General features: G+C 43.1%; 1 protein-coding gene and 1 non-coding gene across 2 annotated transcripts in view; one reads left to right on the top strand and one right to left on the bottom strand.

Annotated features, from left to right (window-relative positions):
• The window catches only part of LOC127661496 (uncharacterized), a 156,467-nt gene that overhangs the window by 81,538 nt on the left and 61,558 nt on the right, over positions 1-13,371 (bottom strand). The gene's annotated exons all lie outside the window — the stretch shown is intronic.
• trnaa-agc (transfer RNA alanine (anticodon AGC)) lies at positions 11,389-11,461 on the top strand. The gene has a single exon. It is a non-coding gene; the product is annotated as a tRNA-Ala (tRNA).

Raw genomic sequence — 13,371 nt, 5'->3', positions numbered from 1 at the left:
TGACTGGCACATGTTCAGGGAGGCTGCAACATATGGCGATTCTACCAGCTTGGAGGAATACACAGCATCAGTGACCAGCTACATCAGCAAGTGCATTGATGATGTCACTTTCTCAAGACCATCACCACGCGCTCAACCAGAAGCCGTGGATGACTGCGGAGGTCGCTGCGCTGCTGAGGTCGAGACTCCGCCTTCAGAGCAGGCGATAAGGCAGCCCTAAGAACAGCTAGGGCCAAACTGTCACGGGCAATCAGAGAGGCAAAGCGCGCTACGCCCAGAGAATCCACAGTCACTTCCAGGACAGCGGTGACACGCGGCGCATGTGGCAGGGCATCCAGGCCATCACCAACTACAGGACAACATCAGTTGCCTGTGACAAAGATGCCTCCCTTCCAGATCGCTGAGCGACTTCTACGCTCGGTTTGAAGTGCAGAACGGCGTGATGGCGAGGAAGTCCACCCCTCCTCCCAGCGACCAGGTGCTCTGTCTTACCACGGCAGATGTGAGGAAAACTCTACGTAGAGTCAACCCGCGAAGGCTGCTGGACCAGACAACATTCCTGGCAGAGTGCTCAGAGGATGTGCAGACCAGCTAGCAGATGTTCTTACCGACATCTTCAACATCTCTCTGAGCAGCGCCGTTGTTCCAACGTGCTCAACGGACTCAAGATGGCGCCGAGTATGGCTGCTGCGTTCGCGAGCTCCGTTACAACACTGCGGTTTATTGTTTGTTTTGTTTACAGTTCTTTGTTTTTTGTCTTGGATGTTGTCTGCCTTATTGTTTCACGACAGACAAGCGCTTTTGGACATTAGTTCTACAATCACACATCGAAAACCGGACTTCAAATTCCTTAATGCCGACCGCTGTTTACAAACACGCCCGGTGAGCCTACTGTCTGTGCTGCTCGGCGGCGGAAGCGCCAGAAGGAAAAGAGGAAAAGCGAGCGGCGTTCTCATCAGAGTAAGGCGTCGTGCAAATCGACCCCGCTACCCAGTATACTACTGGCAAATGTTCAGTCTCTGGACAACAAACTCTCGCGAGCTGAGGCGCGGATCTCTTTCCAGCGAGAGGCGAGGGACTGCTGCGTTATGTGCCTTACAGAAACCTGGCTGTCTCACGGAGATTCCAGACTTCGGCCGCCGAAATCCGCGGGCTTTTCCGTGCACCCGGCGGACAGAGCGAAAGACCTCTCTGGTAAAAGCAGAGGTGGTGGTGTATGTTTTATGATCAACAAATCATGGTGTGATCAGAGGAGCGTACATTTCATCAAGTCTTTTGCTCTCCTGATCTGGAATATCTCATGCTTCTGTGTCGACCATTCTGGCTGCCGAGGGAATTCACAGCGGTTATCATCACAGCTGTGTACATCCCCCATAAGCCGACACAGACCGGGCACTCAGGGAACTGTATGGGTGTATAAGTGAGCAGGAAACCGCGCACCCTGAGGCTGCGTTCATTGTTGCCGGGGACTTTAACAAAGCCAACTTCAAAGCAATGCGCCCCAAAATACCACCAACACATAAAGTTCAACACCACGAGGGACGGGTTTTGGATCATTGTTACTCTCCCTTCGGGAAGGCTACAAATCCCTCCCCGCCCCCATTTGGCAAATCGGACCATTCTTCCGTTCTGCTTCTGCCCGCTTACAGGCAGAAACTGAAACAGGAAGCACCCACCCTCAGAACGATCCAGTGCTGGTCGGACCAATCAGACTCTGCGCTACAAGACTGTTTTGATCCGCGGACTGGGAGATGTTCGGTCCGCCTCTGATGGCGACATCGAGGTTTACGCTGACAGCGTAGCGTGTTTCATCAGGAAGTGCGTGAAGGGCGTTGTTCCGACCAAAACTATCTGGATATACCCCAACCAGAAACCATGGGTTACTGGCGATGTTAGGCGGCACTCACTGCTGCGGACCTCGGCTTTAATTCTCCTAACCGGAGGGCGTAAACAAGCCAGTTATGCCCTCCGTAACACTATCAGTGCAGCTAAGCGCCAGTACAGGCACAAACTTGAAAGTCAGTTCAACACCACTGACTCCAGAAGTATGTGGCAGGGAATTAGCTACAATCACGGACTACAAGCGGAATAAAGTCTCCGCCATGAACACCGCTGCATCTCTCCGGACGAACTTAATACATTTTATGCTCGATTTGAGGACAGTAACACCGCCCTCGCGGAGAGTGCACTTCGCGACTGGCGCTACAGAGGTTGATTCACTCTCCGTCTCTGTTGTGGATGTAACCCGATCATTCCGGCGGGTGAACATCCGTAAAGCCGTGAGTCCAGGCGGCATTCGGGCAGCGTCATCAGAAGCGTCTTGCGAATCAACTGGCTGGTGTTTTTACGGACATTTTCAATCTGTCCCTCTCCTGTCTGTAGTCCCCACATGCTTCAAAACATCAACCATTGTGCCTGTACGAAGCAAGCTATAATCACATGCTTAAATGACTGGCGTCCTGTTGCTCTGACCCCCATCATCAGCAAATGCTTGAGAGGTTAATCAGAGATCACATCTGCTCTGTTCTGCCCCCTCTTTGGACCCATTGCAGTTTGCCTACCGCAACAACCGCTCCACTGATGATGCCATTGCATCTACAATACACACTGCTCTCTCCCACCTGGAAAAAGGAACACATATGTGAGAATGCTGTTTGTAGACTACAGCTCAGCATTCAACACCATAGTGCCCTCCAAGCTTGATGAGAAACTCCGGGCTCTGGGCTTAAACAGCTGGCTGTGCAGCTGGATCCTGGATTTCCTGTCAGGCAGGCGTCAGGTGGTTAGAATGGGCAGCAACACCTCCTCATCACTGACCCTCAACACTGGAGCCCACGAGGCTGTGTTCTCAGCCCACTCCTGTATTCCCTGTACACACATGACTGTGTGGCAACACATAGCTCAATGCCATCATTAAGTTTGCTGGCGATCACGACGGTGGTAGGTCTGATCACTGACAATGATGAAAGAGCCTACAGAGAGGAGGTGCACACTCTGACACGCTGGTGTCAGGAGCACAACCTCTCCCTCAGCGTCAGTAAAACCAAGGAGCTTGTTGTGGACTTCAGGAAGAAAGGCGGAGAACACAGCCCCATCACCATCAATGGAGCACCGGTGGAGAGAGTCAGCAGCTTCAAGTTCCTCGGTGTCCACATTACTGAGGAACTCACATGGATCCGTCCACACTGAGGCCGTTGTGAAGAAGGCTCACCAGCGCCTCTTCTTCCTGAGGCGGCTGAGGAAGTTTGGAATGAACCACCACATCCTCACTGCGGTTCTACACCAGCACTGTAGAGAGCATCCTGACTGGCTGCATCACCGCCTGAGTGCGGCAATAGCACCGCGCACAACTGCAAAGCCCTGCAAAGGGTGGTGCGAACTGCCAGGAACATCATCGGAGGTGAGCTTCCCTCCCTCCAGGACATATACACCAGGCGGTGTGTGAAAAAAGCTCGGAGGATCATCAGAGACTCCAGTCACCCAAGTCATGGGCTGTTCTCACTGCTACCATCAGGCAGGCGGTATCGCAGCATCAGGACCCGCACCAGCCCGACTACATGATAGCTTTTTCCCCAAGCAATCAGACTGTTGAACTCTTGATCTATCAGGATCAATAATTAGCACTGCACTTTATTCAGCTATAATCTCACACTGGACTGTCAACATATTCTCCTCAATACAACTGCTATATATATATATATACACATATATATTTCATATACTCCCACTTATTGTATTGTATTGTATATTCTGTTCTATATTCTGCATTGTATATAATTATTGTGTTGTGTAAGTATGTGTACATCTGATTTGTAAATTGTTTTGTGTAAGTATGTGTACATTTGATATGTAAATTGTTTTGTGTAAGTATGTTGTTTATTGTAATTGGTATATGTCTCGTCACTGTCATGACTGCTATGTTGCTCGGAACTGCACACAAGAATTTCACCTACTGTTGCACTTGTGTACATGGTAGTGTGACAATAAAGTGATTTGATTTTGATTTGCTTCAAGGCCACCACCATCATCCCCATGCCAAAGAAGTCTTCAGTGTCCTGCCTCAACGACTACCGTCCCGTCGCACTTACACCCATCATCATGAAGTGCTTCGAGAGGCTCGTCATGAGGCAGATTAAGACCCAGCTGCCCCCTCACTAGACCCACTGCAGTTTGCGTATCGTTCAAACCGTTCAGCGGACGATGCCATCACCACAACCCTCCATCTGGCCCTCACCCACCTAGACAATAAGGACTCATACGTTCGAATGCTGTTCATAGATTTCAGCTCAGCATTCAACACAATCATTCCCCAGCACCTGATTGGAAAGCTGAACCTGCTGGGCCTGGACACCTCCCTCTGCAACTGGATCCTGGACTTCCTGACTGGGAGACCTCAGTCAGTCCGGATCGGGAACAGCATCTCCACCACCACCACACTGAGCACTGGGGCCCCCAGGGCTGTGTGCTCAGTCCACTGCTGTTCACTCTGCTGACTCACGACTGTGCAGCAATGCACAGCTCGAATCACATCATCAAGTTAGCCGATGACCACGACCGTGGTGGGTCTCATCAGCAAGAACAACGAGTCAGCATACAGAGAGGAGGTGCAGCGGCTGACGAACTGGTGTAGAGCCAACAACCTGTCCCTGAATGTCGACAAAACAAAAGAGATGGTTGTTGACTTTAGGAAAGCACAAGGTGAACACACTCCGCTGAACATCGGCGGCTCCTCTGTGGAGATCGTCAAAAGCACCAAATTCCTTGGTGTTCACTTGGCGGAGAACCTCACCTGGTCCCTCAACACCAGCTCTATCACCAAGAAAGCCCAGCAGCGTCTCTACTTTCTTGAAGGCTGAGGAAAGCACATCTCCCAACCCCCATCCTCACTACATTCTATAGAGGGACTATTGAGAGCATCCTGAGCAGCTGCATCACTGCCTGGTTTGGGACTTGCACCGTTTCGGACTGCAAAGCCCTGCAGAGGATAGTGAGGACAGCTGAGAAGATCATTAGGGTCTCTCTTCCCTCCATCAAAGACATTTACAAAAAACACTGTATCCATAAAGCAACCAGCATTGTGGGCGACCCCACACACCCCTCACACAAACTCTTTACCCTCCTCCCGTCTGGCAAGAGGTACCGAAGCATTCGGGCCCTCACGACCAGACTGTGTAACAACTTCTTCCCCAAGCCATCAGACTCCTCAATACTCAGAGACTGGTTTGACACACACGTGTCCTGAGTTGCACTTTAATTACTGTCACTTTATAACTGTCTGCTACCTCAATAACTGCTATGTGCATAGAACACTATCTCATAGTATGTTATGTTTACATTTTAGAAACTGTCATCTTTTTGCACTACTGAGTACTGGTCGGTGCTGCACTGTCTATTGTCCTGTTCATTGTCAGTAATTTGTTGTACTGTCCTGTACTTTTTGCACATATTTGCACATGCACTTTATATAGGTATATATAGGTAGTTTATATAGGTATTTTATTTCGTTGTGTAGTCTCATGTGGTCCTATGTTGGTCCTTTGTTGTTTTTATGTAGCACCATGGTCCTGGAGGAACGTTGTCTCGTTTTGCTGTGTACTGTACTAACTGTATATGGTTGAAACGACAATAAAAACCACTTGACTTGACTTGACTTGAGGATCACTGCCTTGCAAGACTCCTTGGACATGGTCTTTCTGACCATTGGAAGGGCCCATGGCCCACTCCAAAAGGAAACAAACAAGAGTGGTTTGGTACCTCTGGGCTGCACAGCTGAGGAGCAACAAAAATGAAAGAAAGGCACGTTGCCCACCTACCAGGAGGGAAATTAGCTCAAATGGTAGAGAGCTTGCTTAGCATGCGAGAGGTAGCGGGATCGATGCCTGCATTCTCCATGAGGATGTTTTCCTTTTAGGAACTGTTCTCTAATCTCAGACCTGGTCATCACAATTTCAAAGTGATAGACCTGGCCAGCATGGAATCAACATTAATTGTCTGCTGTCTCCTGGGTTTGGACAAAAAACATGTTTTGTTGAAATTGGCAAGAGAAAGGCATATTTTAGGCCTCTTGATGGGGATTTCAACAGCCAAACTCTGTTTTTGGCCACAAGACCCTAAGATGGTTCCACCAGGATTTGAACTCAGCTTGTTGGATTCAAAATGCAACGTGCTAACCATTACACAATCCTGCATTTACTGGTGAAAAGAAGTTGCGAGTATTATTGCTGTTTGGTAAGGAGTTTGAAACAGGCAATGGGCAGCCTGTATCTAAGCGGTGATCTTTGGTTTATCAGTCTAATGCTCTCCTAACTTTTCTAGAGAGATTCAGATCAAAAGACACCCTGGCCCGTACGGGGATCGAACCCATGACCTTGGCGTTATTAGCACCACACATCCGAGTAAATTACCTGCAATAGAACAGTTTATTGAGGTAATGTACAGTATAGGCCTATATCCATGTATAAACAAACCGAGTAGAAGTACCACCCACTCAGCAACAATAATAGATAATATTTTCACAAATAATATGAGTAGTAATTTAGAAAGTGGATTGTTAATAAATGATATCACAGACCATCTGCCAATATTTGTACTCCATGAATGTAAACACTATAAATTGGATACCAGCAAAATAAATATACAGAGGAGATTAAGAACAGATCACACCATGAATAAATTAAAAAATGACTTGTTAGTTCAAGATTGGAAGAGTGTGTATGAAATAGGGGATGTTGATTTAGCCTACAATTCATTTCTAAATACCTTTTTGACTTTGTATTATAAAAATTGTCCAATCCAGCAATCAGAGATAACATCTAAACGTCCAAATAAACCCTGGGTTACAAGGGGTCTGATGAAGCTTGCAAAAAAGAATACTCTATATAAAGACTTTGTTAAGTATAGAACTGAAGAGAAAGAATTTAAATATAAGACATATAAAAATAAATTAACAGCTATCTTAAGAAAATGTAAAAAAGATTATTATAGTAGATTGCTGGAAACTAATAAAAACATTATAAAGGGTACGTGGAATATTTTAAATTCAATTATTAGAAGGGAAAAAACAAGTACTGGTTTTCCAAATGAATTTATTGATAATGGTAAAATAATTAAAAACATGGATGAAGTTGTGGCTGGCTTCAATAGATTCTTTGTGAACACAGGCTCTAATTTGGCTGATGAGATAATACCTCCACAAGAGGGTGATGTCCCACAATATTTTGAAGAAAGAAATCCAGCAACTATTTTTTTGAGAGATACTGATAAAACTGAAGTACTTGATATAGTTAATAACTTTAAGAATAAAACATCAAGAGACTGTAATGATATTGATATGCTTTTAATTAAACAACTAATTGCAGTAATAGTAGATCCCATAGTATATATTTTCAATCTCTCTCTGAAATTGGGTTCTTTTCCCACAAATATGAAAATAGCTAAAGTGGTCCCTATCTTTAAAGCTGGTGAACAGAATCTTTATACTAACTATAGGCCAATCTCACTGCTTCCCCAATTCTCTAAAATTCTGGAGAAGATATTCTCCATCAGATTGCATAGTTTTATTGATAAATATGGGATCTTAACTGATAGTCAATATGGTTTTAGAACAAACCGTTCTACATCTCTGGCTTTAATAGATCTGGTGGAAGAATTAACAACCAGTATTGATGACAAGAAGTTTGCTATAGGTGTATTTATAGACCTTAAAAAGGCCTTTGATACAATAGATCATCATATTTTGCTTCAAAAATTGGAAATTTATGGAATTAGGGGAATAGGGCTAAACTGGATAAAAAGCTATTTAGAACATAGACAACAATATGTGCAGATGGGGGAGGAAAGGTCGAAGCTTCAAAATACAATATATGGTGTACCACAAGGTTCAATTCTAGGACCAAAATTATTTTTATTATACATAAATGATATTGTTAAAACTTCTGATTTGTTGAAATTTGTAATTTTTGCAGATGATACAAATATATTTTGTGAAGGAGAGAATCTCCAACATTTGTTGAAGACTGTCTCTAAAGAGTTGGCTAAGCTTAAATTGTGGTTTGATTTAAACAAATTATCTCTCAATATAAAGAAAACTAAATTTATGATCTTTGGGAAACGTAGAATTCCCGAAGATTTAACTATTGAAGTACTGTGTGATAATTCCGTGGATTCCGTAGTACCGGTGGAGAGAGTCAGCAGCTTCAAGTTCCTCGGTGTCCACATCACTGAAGAACTCACATGGTCCATCCACACTGAGGCCGTTGTGAAGAAGGCTCACCAGCGCCTCTTCTTCCTGAGACGGCTGAGGAAGTTTGGAATGAACCACCACATCCTCACACGGTTCTACACCAGCACTGTAGAGAGCATCCTGACTGGCTGCATCACCGCCTGGTATGGCAATAGCACCGCGCACAACCGCAAAGCCCTGCAAAGGGTGGTGCGAACTGCCAGGAACATCATCGGAGGTGAGCTTCCCTCCCTCCAGGACATATATACCAGGCGGTGTGTGAAAAAAAGCTCGGAGGATCATCAGTGACTCCAGTCACCCGAGTCATGGGCTGTTCTCACTGCTACCATCAGGCAGGCGGTATTGCAGCTTCAGGACCCGCACCAGCCGACTACATGATAGCTTTTTCCCCCCAAGCAATCAGACTGTTGAACACTTGATCTATCAGGATCAATAATTAGCACTGCACTTTATTCAGCTGTAATCTCACACTGGACTGTCAACATATTCTCCTCAATATACTACTTCATATATATATATATTTCATATACTCCTTACTTATTGTATTGCATATTGTGTATTCTATATTGTATTCTATATTGTGTGTATTGTATATAATTATCGTGTTGTGTAAGTATGTGTACATTTGATATGTAAATTGTGTTGTGTAAGTATGTTGTTTATTGTAATTGGTATATGTCTCGTCACTGTCATGATTGCTATGTTGCTCGGAACTGCACACAAGAATTTCACCTACTGTTGCACTTGTGTACATGGTAGTGTGACAATAAAGTGATTTGATTTGATTTAATTCCAGATTAGAAAGAGTTTATGAAAACTCCTTTTTAGGAGTAATAATTGATCACAAACTAAGCTGGAAACCACAAGTTAACTATATTAGTTCTAAATTGGCAAAGATTAATGGTATATTTTGTAAAGTGAGACACATATTGAACCGAGATACAATGTATATTTTATACTGCACGCTTTTTCTTCCTTATTTGCACTACTGTACAGAAGTGTGGGGCAATACCTGTAAAACCACCCTTAAGACGATATGCACAATGCAGAAAAAGGCAATTAGAATAGTCTGCAATGTTGGTTATTATGTACATACAAATGATTTATTTTTAACATTGCAAACATTAAAATTTAAAGACATAGTGGATTTAAAGACCACACAAATTATGTACAAAGCTAAAAACAAAGTACTTCCTAGTAATATTCAAAGATGGTTTAAGGAAAGAGATAGCAGATACAATTTAAGAAGGAGAGAAATCTCTCTCAAGCAATGGCACGCACCACACTTAAAAGCCTGTGCATATCCGTCAATGGGGTGAGGTTGTGGAATAATTTACCTGTAATAATTAAGGAAAGCAATCATATTGTGCAATTTAAAAGAAGGTTTAAAATGTCTATATTAGAAAAGTATATGAATTAAGGTGGACTTGGGACAAATGTCTCATTTCCTCTTCAAGAGGTTGATTTGAATTACCATACAGTCTGTTTCTTGCCATTTTATTAATATTTATATTATTGTTTGTATTACATTTTGGGTTTTTCTTTTTTTTTTTTTTTTTGGTTAAAATATGTTTTGTTACTAATGATTATGTTCTGAAGAGGAAGGGGAAAAGAAAAGAAAAAAGAAAAGAAATAAATTAATAAATAAATAAATTATTATTTATTTAACTGTTAATGGCAGCGGATATATGGGGTAATATATGGGAAGGAATTGGGGGTGGGAGTAAATAAGTTATACTTCTTTCCACTCCCTTTTGAGCAACTATTATTATAAGTGTAAATAATATGTGTGTATATGTGTATATATTTATATCTATGTATATGGGAGATAAGCTGTGCTATGTTATCTTTATTTTTTTATTTGTGTGTGTGTGTTAATATATATGTATATATTATTTTATTTTATTTTGCTCGAAATAAACTTCAATCAATCACAATCACGCTCTAACCAACTGAGCTAACCGGCCTTGTCTTGTTATTGTCACTGTCCATTTTCACAGAAAATGCTTGCTTGGTGGTAATGCTGACATTAAGACTTTGCACCCCATGGTCTTCAAGTTTGAAGATCTAAGGGCAAGCTATTCTTGGATTTGAACACGAGACACTTTTGCACCCAAATCCAAAATCATAAGCCACACAAGCCACCTTGCAATGTCTCCTCTCTTAAGAAAGGTATAAAAAAATCTCCAAATCTCCTCAATTTTCCGGTGAAAAGAAGTTGCGAGTAGTATTGCTGTTTGGTTTGGAGTTTGAAACAGGCAATGGGCAGCCTGTATCTAAGCGGTGATCTTTGCTTTATAAGTCTAATGCTCTCCTAACTTTTCTAGAGAGATTCAGATCAAAAGACACCCTGGCCCGTTGGCGTTATTAGCACCATGCTCTAACCAACTGAGATAACCAGCCTTGTCTTGTTATTGTCACTGTCCATTTTCACAGAAAATGCTTGCTTGGTGGTAATGCTGACATTTAGACTTTGCACCCCATGGTCTTCAAGTTTGAAGATCTAAGGGCAAGCTATTCTTGGGGCAAGCTATTCTTGGATTTGAACACGAGACACTTTTGCACCCAAATCCAAAATCATAACTCTAGCCCCACAAGCCACCTTGCAATGTCTGCTCTCTTAAGAAAGGTCTACACAAACCTCATTAGGTTCTGATGCTCAGCATGGCATGCCAACGTACACTTATTTTCAGTCATACAAGTACTGCTCTTATCTACATTAATGGGGAAATAGAGACATCCTCAAAAGAATTTGGCAAGCATAAAATGGAATAGCACTTATCGCCAATAACTCCTAACAACATTGCCAATGACAATTTTGCTTCATTTGTTCCATTTCTCATGTAGCACTCATAGTTATCTGCATCTATTGCTTTCTCTTAAGGCAAATTGAATGTGTACTGAAGTTTCCTTGGAAAAACTTACCATGTCACATTCTTCATGGGGGCTGACCTACTTGACCACAAAACTCATATATGATTTAGGATCACTGCTTTGCAAGACTCCTTGGACATGGTCTTTCTGACCATTGGAAGGGCCCATGGCCCACTCCAAAAGGAAACAAACAAGAGTGGTTTGGTACCTCTGGGCTGCACAGCTGAGGAGCAACAAAAATTAAAGAAAGGCACGTTTCCCACCTACCAGGAGGGGAATTAGCTCAAATGGTAGAGCGCTCGCTTAGCATGCGAGAGGTAGCGGGATCGATGCCCGCATTCTCCATGAGGATGTTTTCCTTTTAGGAACTGTTCTCTAATCTCAGACCTGGTCATCACAATTTCAAAGTGATAGACCTGGCCAGCAGAGTTGGTACACTTTCACTTCTGTAGATTTGGAGTCTCGCAGCTTTAGAAAAGTCCTTCTGATTGGGTGCATTGCACCGTTTGGCACAAAGTCACAGACGGTCCCGCCGAGATTTTAACTGGTATCTCTGGATTCAGAGGCCAGAGTGCTAACCTTCTTTCCTCATGGATTTTCCTGAGGCTACCCTGCAAATTAGAGCTCAGCAGAAGAGAGATTCAGAACAAAAGTCTGCTGTACGTGGGCCTGGCATGCAGCAACACTGTACGAGGGAACTTTCTCTTTTACGTGTCCTTCACTAATTTTACAGATCTGGGCATCAAATTATGTTTTTGATATGTTCGGGGTATAACAGTTTTCACCCGGACCAGATATGGAGAAAGAAAACCAGGAGTCGAGAAGTACAATTAAAAGAGTCAAAAATTTACCGAAGTATAGTCTGCAGTGAAATTGGTAGAGCCAGCGGCAAAGTCTCACGAGGAGATCGAAAGCCATCTCGTACCTTACACAAAATCTTACATCAATTATACCATTTGCAAGGACGTACATTCCATTATTTTACTCCTGATTGGCTAAAAGATCATACAGTCTTTTGTTTTGCCCTGTCAAACCACTCATCTCCAATAGCTACATCGGACAACTGAGGCCACATCCTCACCTGAAATGATTTATAATTGTCCCACAACAGCTCCTCATACTTTAAAGGTACCAGACTAGTCTTTGCTCGAGTGTACATCATTTCAATATTCAGTTTAAACACTTGCAAATGCATCCATGCTGTCACGTTATAAGCCATCGATGTAGGATTATAACATTTATCTTCAAGGTAATCATGCAGGTGATCCATGTTGAAAACAGTTCTGTTAGCAAGGTTCCTAGCAAACTCATACTGGTGCAACACATCAGAAAAACTAGCCCAAGTGTAACCTGACTTAACAAAAGAAGCATTACACACCTCCCAGGGTATCTCCATCATCTTCACACTGGTGAGCTTCTCAGAAATTTCTCTACATTTATCAGCATCTCCAGGAGGAAACATCTTAACAAACCACTGTTGAATTTCTTTACCTAAACAATGCTCAACATGTGCAGTCTCCTTCCAAGGGTCATCGAATCTAGTGTACCTGGGCCAAGAGACGGACAAAGCATTAATAGCAGGCAAACCATTTTTACTGCCATTCAGATCGAACTTGTCCTTGTCAGTTTTATCTATCCATCCTAACCTATTACAGACTGCACCGTAAGCCCTATTAGTGTCCCATCGGATCATGTGGCATTTAGTTGGGACTAACACTCCCCATCTCATCAAATCCTTATCATTTATTGCTGTTTGATACTCATCAGACCCCGGTTCTTCTCTAATCACAATATTGCTGTATATATAGCTTTGGGCTACATCTTTAACGACTTTGTTGTAACCAAGTTCATTCTTAGCTTTGGGAAAATAGTATGACATGATGTGGCGAGGATCAGGAGCACTTGGGTATAACGGAAGTTTCACTGCTTTTCCACCTAAAATCATGTGGGAGTCATTCACATCTGCTACCTGACGCCTCCTTCGTTCTGCTCTACTCTCACCTTTTCTAGATTTTAACAAATATCGATTAACCATATCCATTCGTATAGAGCATGCACTCATGTTTTCACGAGCTATGTGGTCAGGGGTCCAGCTCATTGAACTGAAATCTCTTTCAAACAGGTCAACGCCTCCACTCCTCATCCACCGACCTTTTTGCATAATGAGGGTAGTATCGGGATAATTTGGGGAGTGACCAAGCCAATAGGTCACTGTCTCATTTCCGTCCAGACGATAACAATGATCATTTACCTTT

Source organism: Xyrauchen texanus, chromosome 21 (assembly GCF_025860055.1).
Source record: "Xyrauchen texanus isolate HMW12.3.18 chromosome 21, RBS_HiC_50CHRs, whole genome shotgun sequence".
Classification (NCBI taxonomy): Eukaryota; Metazoa; Chordata; class Actinopteri; order Cypriniformes; family Catostomidae; genus Xyrauchen; species Xyrauchen texanus.
Note: the sequence above shows the minus strand (reverse complement) of the source record. Positions and strands in the feature narration are given on the sequence as shown.